The following is an 8,028-nucleotide window of genomic DNA, read 5'->3' as shown; positions in this document are numbered from 1 at the left end:
GATGGCTTGTGGAGGTGTCTTCTCTTCTTGCTTTTCTCATGCTTTTCTTCTCTCACCTGAGAGCCTCCCTGTCCAGAATGTGGATGTGAAATTTGAACTTGTAGCAGTCGTCACATGACCAGTCATGTGGGAAAGGCTAAGAGACTCTGATGGGCCTTAGACTTGCTAAGCCAACAACTAGTGGCAGGAACTGTCTACCACAGATCATGTATTCTGTGAGAATCAATAAACCTCTCATTTATTTAAGTGACTATTTAGTGAGGTTTTCTATTACTCTCAGTGGAACAGAATCAGAGCTGATATTCCTAAATTTTCTAGATTATAAAAACTGTTATTCTTTTACAAATGATAAAGAGACTTTCTGTTGTTTTCAATACTGTGAAACAGCTTTATAAGAGACGAGAAAGCTTGAAAGTACTAATTGATAACTCCAGCTATACTTGCTTTCTTTTCTAAAAGTTATTCTTAAAAGAATTTTAATCTAAGCTCCTTGAGCATGGAGATTCGTTTTGTTCACTGAGTGCCTAAACAAGGCCTGCCACATAATAACTGCTCAATATACATGCATTTGATGAATGAATGGGCTTCCTTATGGATATTGGTTTGTAGAAGTTTCCTCTTTCCCGTGAGGTCAATTTTGGCCATTTTAACCTTTTTAGACAATCATCAATTTTGTTATAATATGAAATTATTAAGATTTAATTGTTTACAATGGCATCTGACCTTAAGAATTCTCCCTTGCATCTACACGCCTCCCTTCCCACGCCAATTCCTGTACACTGGCTTTAACTGCTGAATTAGCTTAGCCAGAGCATTTTTTTTAACCTTCCTCTTTTATTATTGTTATTTTCTCAAAGGATAAGCTCTTAGGTTTATTTAACATTTTATTCCTTTCCAGATTCTTTTTTTAATTCTATAATTTTGGATTTCACCCTTCTTTATGCTTTACTAAGTCTTGTTTGATTTTTGTTCATTTTTATAATTGTTTCATTACATATTTCCTAGGCTGACAACTTATTGTATTTATTAATATTTTTATTCCTTCTTGTCTAATGATGAAAGAAGATCAGGTAGGCAAAAAATCTATTAGTCTATGGAGCTTCTGAAGAACACAATTAAAGACTAACTCCAGGCAGTGGGCCCTGCTGGTATGCCTCCCACCTGGCTCCCCTTCCTAACTACAATGGGTGGGGCAGTGGCTAACCTGAGCAGGTGGGTAAGGAAGGGCTGGGCCTCCAGCCAGCAAGGATGCCAAACTTCTGTACTGTTCCCACCTGCAGGGGGAAGGTCATGCAGTCCCAGGCCTTCTCCATGTTCCTATAGGATCCTGCCAGATACCAGAAGAGGGTAACGTTGATCAGCTAAATCAACATTATCAATTACATGCCAAAAACTTTGAGACCTCTATGATCTGTAGAACTATATATTTTTCAGAGGCATCAGAAATTATGGCATGGTTAGGTTATTTCATTTCTCAAAATTAATTGAAGCAGACACTTGTGATGTCACAGAGAGAGTCCTTATCGGACAATTCTTCAAGATAAAGCAATACTAACAATATTTGACCTTACTAGTCATTTGAACAATCCACATAGCAGACACAAAAAATTGAATAAGAGAATTGAGTGAAGAGGAAATCAGGACACTGAGACAGGAAAAAAAAATCAGTGACACTTCTGAACAGGAACAAAAGCTTAACAAGACCAGCCACAGCAATGCTCAGAACCCCAGTGCAGGAGAGGGGGTGAAGAAGAGGATGAGGACAGTTTACCTCTGATGTGTGAAGAGAAGGAAAACAAAGAATACCTAAAATGTCTACTTGAAATCTTGATTCTTATAGGAAAGCAGGACATACCTCTAGAGCAGCGGTTCTCAACCTTTGGGTTGTGACCCCTTTGGGGGTCGAATGACCCTTTCACAGGGGTCACCTAAGACCATCCTGCATATCAGATATTTACATTAAAATTCATAACAGTAGCAAAATTATAGTTATAAAGTAGCAATTAAAATAATTTTATGGTTGGGGGTCACCACAACATGAAGAACTGTATTAAAGGCTCGTGGCATTAGGAAGGTTGACAACCACTGCTCTAGAGGGACATGAGACTGATGAACTCCCAGAAGGTTTCCTTAGTCCTGATAAGCACAGCTGGACATCTGGGTAAATTCTGGTGAAGAGGTCCTGAGAAAGTGATCTGAGACAACAGCAGTTAACACATTGCTTTGTTCAAAAATACAAGAGAAACAGACGCTGGGAATCTGTGAGAGCTGCATTCGGGAAGAAACTCTCAGGAAGTAAGAGATTCATGCTACTTTTCCCTTATCACAGACGATGTAGTGGACATAGCAGGGGAGGAGATACTGGTGCTGGTAAGGTTCGCCAAGAATCTCATATCCTGAGAGAGGACTTTGTGAGCTTCCTGCTTCATGAAGCCACTGTAGAAATTTTGGCTGTGAAATTTTACGCTACAATGACTGAGAAGTGAGGGCTATGAAGCACTGTCACAGCCAGGCTTACATTGCGTCCAGTGGATATTCTCCTAAAATGAAAGTTGTTGCTTCCAGACATTTTAGAGAAATATCCCCAAGCTAGCTACACATCTTTTTCTTCCTGTGTCTTAAATATGTGGTCAGCAAAACCACCACCTGTAATGAGAAAACCTGGGGCATTGGGAACAATTGGGGAAGTGTGTTCTTTTTTCCATCAATCACTGCAACTGCTTTCAGAACTTGACAATGTAATTTCTGTTCTTTTTTCTAAACGGTGAAGAAAGGGCTAAAGAACTGAAGGAAATTTGCCATTCTCGGTGGACATGAAGGTATGATGCTTTTGAAATTGTAGCAGACCTCCTGTAAGTGCTTGTTTTATATTTATATTTAGACGGTATAAATAGTGACTCAACTATGAGATGGAGTAAGTGGATAGCTGGCCAAGCATTTGTGCCCAGTAGTGCAGTAACATGTTAATTTCATTGTTGCCATTACTGTTCTTAAACATGTCCTCTCTTTTACAAGGGTCTTTGGGAAAAGAATCCAGAGGCAAACCCTGATGCCTTCTTTGCAGCTTGTATCTTAACTGCGGTACTCAGTTTACTCAACGAAGTGATGGAAAATATTGATGTTTATCGTGAGTTTGGGTTTGAGGTAGCCACAATTTGGGAACCAAACTTGATATTCAAATGAAGCTCTCTGGGAAATTCCACAGAGCTCAACAAGATAGATTGGAACCTCAACTAACTTCTGAGGGTTACTATAAAGAAACCCTAAGTGTTCCAACAGTGGAACACATTATTCAGGAACTTAAAGAAACATTCTCAGTTAATCAGTTTGAGTTCTCTGTAGATTCTGGTCATCAGCCCTTAGTCGGATTCATAATATGCTAATACCTTCTCCCACTCTGAAGGGTACAGATTTGCTTTAGCTGTGTCCTTAGCTGTGCAGAAGCTTATTAGCTTGATCAGGTCCATTTATTTATTTTTGTTGCTGCTATGATTGCCAAGGGGGTCTTCTTCATAAAACATTTCAACAGGCCAATATCATCAAGAGTTTTTCTCCCATACTCTTCTCAAGATTTTATAACTTTGTATCTTAGATTTAAATCTTTTATCTAGCATGAGTCAATTTTTGTAAGTGGTGAGAGGTGCTGGTCCAGTTTCAGTCTTCCACATGTGATTAACCAGTTCTTCCAACATCATTTATTTATTACATAATGATTCTTTTCCACAGTATTTTCCCTCCTTCGGCAACACAGTCTCAAGCTGTCACCTTGGGTACAGTACTGTGGCATCATAGCTCACAGCAACCTCCAACTCTTGAGCTCAAGCAATCCTCTTGCCTCAGTTTTTCTATTTTTAGTAGAGACTGGATCTTGCTTTTTATCAGGCTGGTCTGGAATTCGTGAGCTCAAGCAACCCAGCCGCCTCAGCTTCCCAGAGGGCTAGGATAACAAGTGTGAGCCACTGTGCCCAGCCAGTATATGCTTTTTGATTTGTTGAAGATCAAATGGTGATATGAGGCTAGTTTTATCTCTAGCCTTTATTTTCTATTCTATTCTATAGATCTATCTCTATTTTTGTGCCAGTACCATGCTATTTTGGTCATTGTAGACTTGTAGTATAACCTAAAGCCTGGTAACATAATGCCTCCAGATTTATTTTTATTTCTAAAAATTTCTTTTGCTAATTGGAGTTATTTTGGTTCCATATGAAAAGAAGAATTAGCCTTTTGGCTGGAGACGCCACTTTCCAGTAATTCACCAAAATGGCAAACACAAAGGGAAAGAGGAGAGGCACCTGGTACATGTTCTCTAGGCCTCTTAGAAAACATGGAGTTGTTCCTTTGGCCACATATATGCACATCTCCAAAAAAGGTGATATTGTAGACATCAAGGGAATGGGTACTGTTTAAAAAGGCAAGCCACACAAATGTTACCACGGCAAAACTGGAAGAGTTTACCATGTTACCCAGCATGCTGTTGGCATTATTGTAAACAAGCAAGTTAAGGGCAAGATTCTTGCCAAGAGGAATAATGTTCCTATTGAGCATATTAAGCACTCTAAGAGCCAAGATAGCTTCCTGAAACATGTGAAGGAAAATGATCAGAAAAAGAAGGAAGCCAAAGAGAAAGGCACCTGGGTTCAACTGAAACACCAGCCTGCTCCACCCAGAGAAGCCCACTTTGTGAGAACCAACGGAAAGGAGCCTGAGCTCCTGGAACCCATTCCCCATGAATTTATGGCATAATAAGCATATAACATAGCACACAGGAGTACCAGTGGACCCATGTTTTTAGGTGCAAGAACCTATTTATTCCCCATGAGCTCATGGCATAATAGGTGTACAGCATAGCACACAGGATAAACAATAGGCCCCATGTAACAGTGATACAAGGTGCTGGAACCTATTTCCCATGAATTCAAAAGTCAATCAATGCTTTGTCACATTCAATGGCAAAGTGCCTCCCTGAGCTACTAGAACCTCTACCCTATGAATTCATGGCATGATGGATAAGAATAATAGCCTATTGCTACTGTAAAAATGTTTTTTGTTCATTCACTAAAAGTGTGATTTTTTTCCCCAAAGAAGTATTAAAGCAAATTTTAATGTGTCCTAAAAAAAAAAAAGAAAGAAAAGAAATGAAGAATTATTTTTTCAAGTACTTCAAAGTATGATGTTGGTGTTTTAATGGGGACTACATTAAATCTGTAAATTGGCTTGGTGTCCATATCTCAGTGGTTAGAGTGCTGGCCACATACATCGGTGCTGGCGGATTTGAACCTCGCCTGGGGCTGCTAAACAACAATGAAAACTGCAAAAAAAAAAAAAATGTAATAATAGCTGGTGTTGTGGTGGACACCTGTAGTCCCAGCTACTCTGGAGGCCAAGGCAAGACAACTGCTTAAGCCCAAGAGTTTTAGGTTGCTGTGAGCTGTGACACCACAGCACTCTAACAGGGGTGACACAGTGAGACTCTGTCTCAAAAAAAAAAAAAATCTGTAAATTGCTTTGGGTAGTATAGATAACAATCCCATATATCACTGGGCAAAAGACATGAACAGAACCTTCTCCTAAGAAGACAGATGAATGGCCACCAAACAAATGAAAAAATGTTCATCTCTAATCATCAGAGAAATGCAAATTAAAAAACCCTTGAGATATCACCTAATGCCAGTGAGACTAGCCCACATCACAAAGTTTCCAAGCTACAGATGCTGGCATTGGTGTGGAGAGAAGGAAACACTTATATATTGTTGATGGGGACTGTAAACTAGTACAACCTTTTGGATAGAAGTATGGAGAATCCTCAAAGAGCTAAAAGTAAACCTTCCATTTAATCCCACATCCCATTACAAGGTACCTATCCAGAAGAAAAAAAAAATCACTTTACCATAAGGACATTTACATTAGAATGTTTATCACAGGTTAATTCATAATTGCCAAGATGTGGATATAACTCAAGTGCCCATCAATTCACAAATGAATAAATGAACAAACCATGGTATACGTATATCATGAAATACTATTCAGCTGAATGAAAGATGGAGACTTTACATCTTGTGTTTACCTGAATGGATTTGGAGAACAGCCTCCTAAATAATGTATTGTAATAATGGAAAAGCAAACATCTAATGCACTCAATACTAATATGAAAATAGTAGAGAAAAAAAGAGAAGAAAAAAACAAGAGAAAAAAGACAAACTTAGGTAGGGAGGGGTGGGAAAGAGGGAGAGGGAAGAGAGAGAAGGAAGAAAGGAGGAAGGAGTGGGATTGGCAAGCGCTCACCTAATGGGCACAATGTAGGGTACATGGCACACCCTCTGGGTGAAGGGCTCAACTACAACTTAGACTTTGCCTAACAATGTCATCTAATCATTTGTAACCTTACATTAATCTGAAATTTGAAAAAAAGATACATTCTCAGAATTGCACCCCAAAGTTCTTAAATATTTATCTCTGGTACCCTTAGTCATAGGTGACCCCCATTCAGTACATCAGAGGAACACCATGCTGGCATGTGCAGAACCAATTTACCCAATCTTGACATGATCCTGACATGATCTCATGATGGAACTGTTGGGGAATCAAATGGCAACACAAATGGAAAGATATTGAGCTTCCACCCACCGTGTATGAAGCCTTTCACCTGCCCAACACCAAGTTCTCCCAGTGTGTGTGCATTGCTGAAGATTCTGTATATTCTTCCCGCCATGAACGTTAGGAATGACTACTACAAAAATGCACGAAAGCATCTCAAAACATACTTTGATGGAACATAGGTCAAGTAACTTGGCTTTAACATAAATTTTGTATTTAATGGTGGACACACATCTCAAATGCTATACAACTAAATCAGAGCTTTCTACAGCTAATTCAGAAACCGTCGAAAATTCTTAAGGGACTTTTAAAACAGACTTTCTCTTGTATTTGATGTTTGAAGGAAGAGCCATAGTTGTATGCAGGCCTCTCGATCGCTGAGTATCTTTGCCTATAGGCCTCCATTGAATGCTTTAGCCACTGATAATCTACGTATTTAAATGGCACTGGTTTGAACTATCACACTTTGAAGATCTATCTGTTCTTGAGAAGACAGCATTGAAAGTCTCACATTTCTCTTTTTTGTGATCTCTGCTAGTGGCACCCTTGAATTGCTTTAGTTAAGTCATTTTAGACCTACCATTTACTATCATGGTAGATCCACATTGGATATTGAGTTGTCAATTCTTTGAAGAAATAAATTTTGAGAAGGTGTGGGAGGAAGAGTACATCTTATAAAACGTTACAATGAAGCTCGCACTTGACTACTAGGAGTTTTAAATGTGTTGTTAAAAATATGTAAAGGAAGTTAAAAGAAATTAGTAGACAGAGATTGTGAGCTCACCCAAAAAGGATTTCAGGGTAGATTTTTTTCTTTACCAACTGGATGCAGCAGTTCTCAACCTGTGGATCGCGACCCACAGGAACTGTATTAAGGGGCTGCAGCATTAGGAGGGTGGAGAACCACTTGTAGGGTTCTCCTCGAACTTTTTAAACAGGGGGCCAGTTCACTATCCCTCAGACCATTGGAGGGCCAGACTGCGGGCCCCGGGACGAGTTGGCTGCTAAGCAGGATAGGCAGCGGTGGCAAAAACACCCAGTGGGCCAGATAAATGTCCTAGGCAGGCTGCATGTGGCCCACAGGCCGTAGTTTGAGGACACCTGGATTAAAGAAACAACTGAAAGTCAAAGTCTGAATGGAAGAGCCTGCCACTGATGCTTCACACCTGGCTATTGCTGTTTACATTTCCTTGTTGAGTCTGTGTCTTCATAAGCTTCTTAGCAGGTGTATATATATTGAGCACTTCAGTTTCATGGTTAAGATGGAATCAGAGGTCATGGATACCAACAAATGACTTATCTGTTTTCTTCTGTCTTTTTCCATGACAATCTACTGTCTCATCCTGATTTATAAGTAAAGCTACAAAAATAAGTGTAATTATTTCTTATCTAGAAATAATATGTAAAATATTGCTATTATATTTGGTGAAGAAA

The 8,028-nt window shown here is 39.3% G+C and overlaps 1 pseudogene; it reads left to right on the top strand.

Moving 5' to 3' along the window:
• Positions 1-1,055: 1,055 nt before the first annotated feature.
• On the top strand, positions 1,056-6,894 carry LOC100944635 (annotated as a pseudogene).
• The last annotated feature ends 1,134 nt before the right edge of the window (positions 6,895-8,028 follow it).

Source organism: Otolemur garnettii, unplaced genomic scaffold, assembly GCF_000181295.1.
Source record: "Otolemur garnettii isolate 467f Iridium unplaced genomic scaffold, OtoGar3 scaffold00068, whole genome shotgun sequence".
In the NCBI taxonomy this organism is placed as follows: Eukaryota; Metazoa; Chordata; class Mammalia; order Primates; family Galagidae; genus Otolemur; species Otolemur garnettii.
This window is presented reverse-complemented; position numbering and strand designations above follow the sequence as displayed.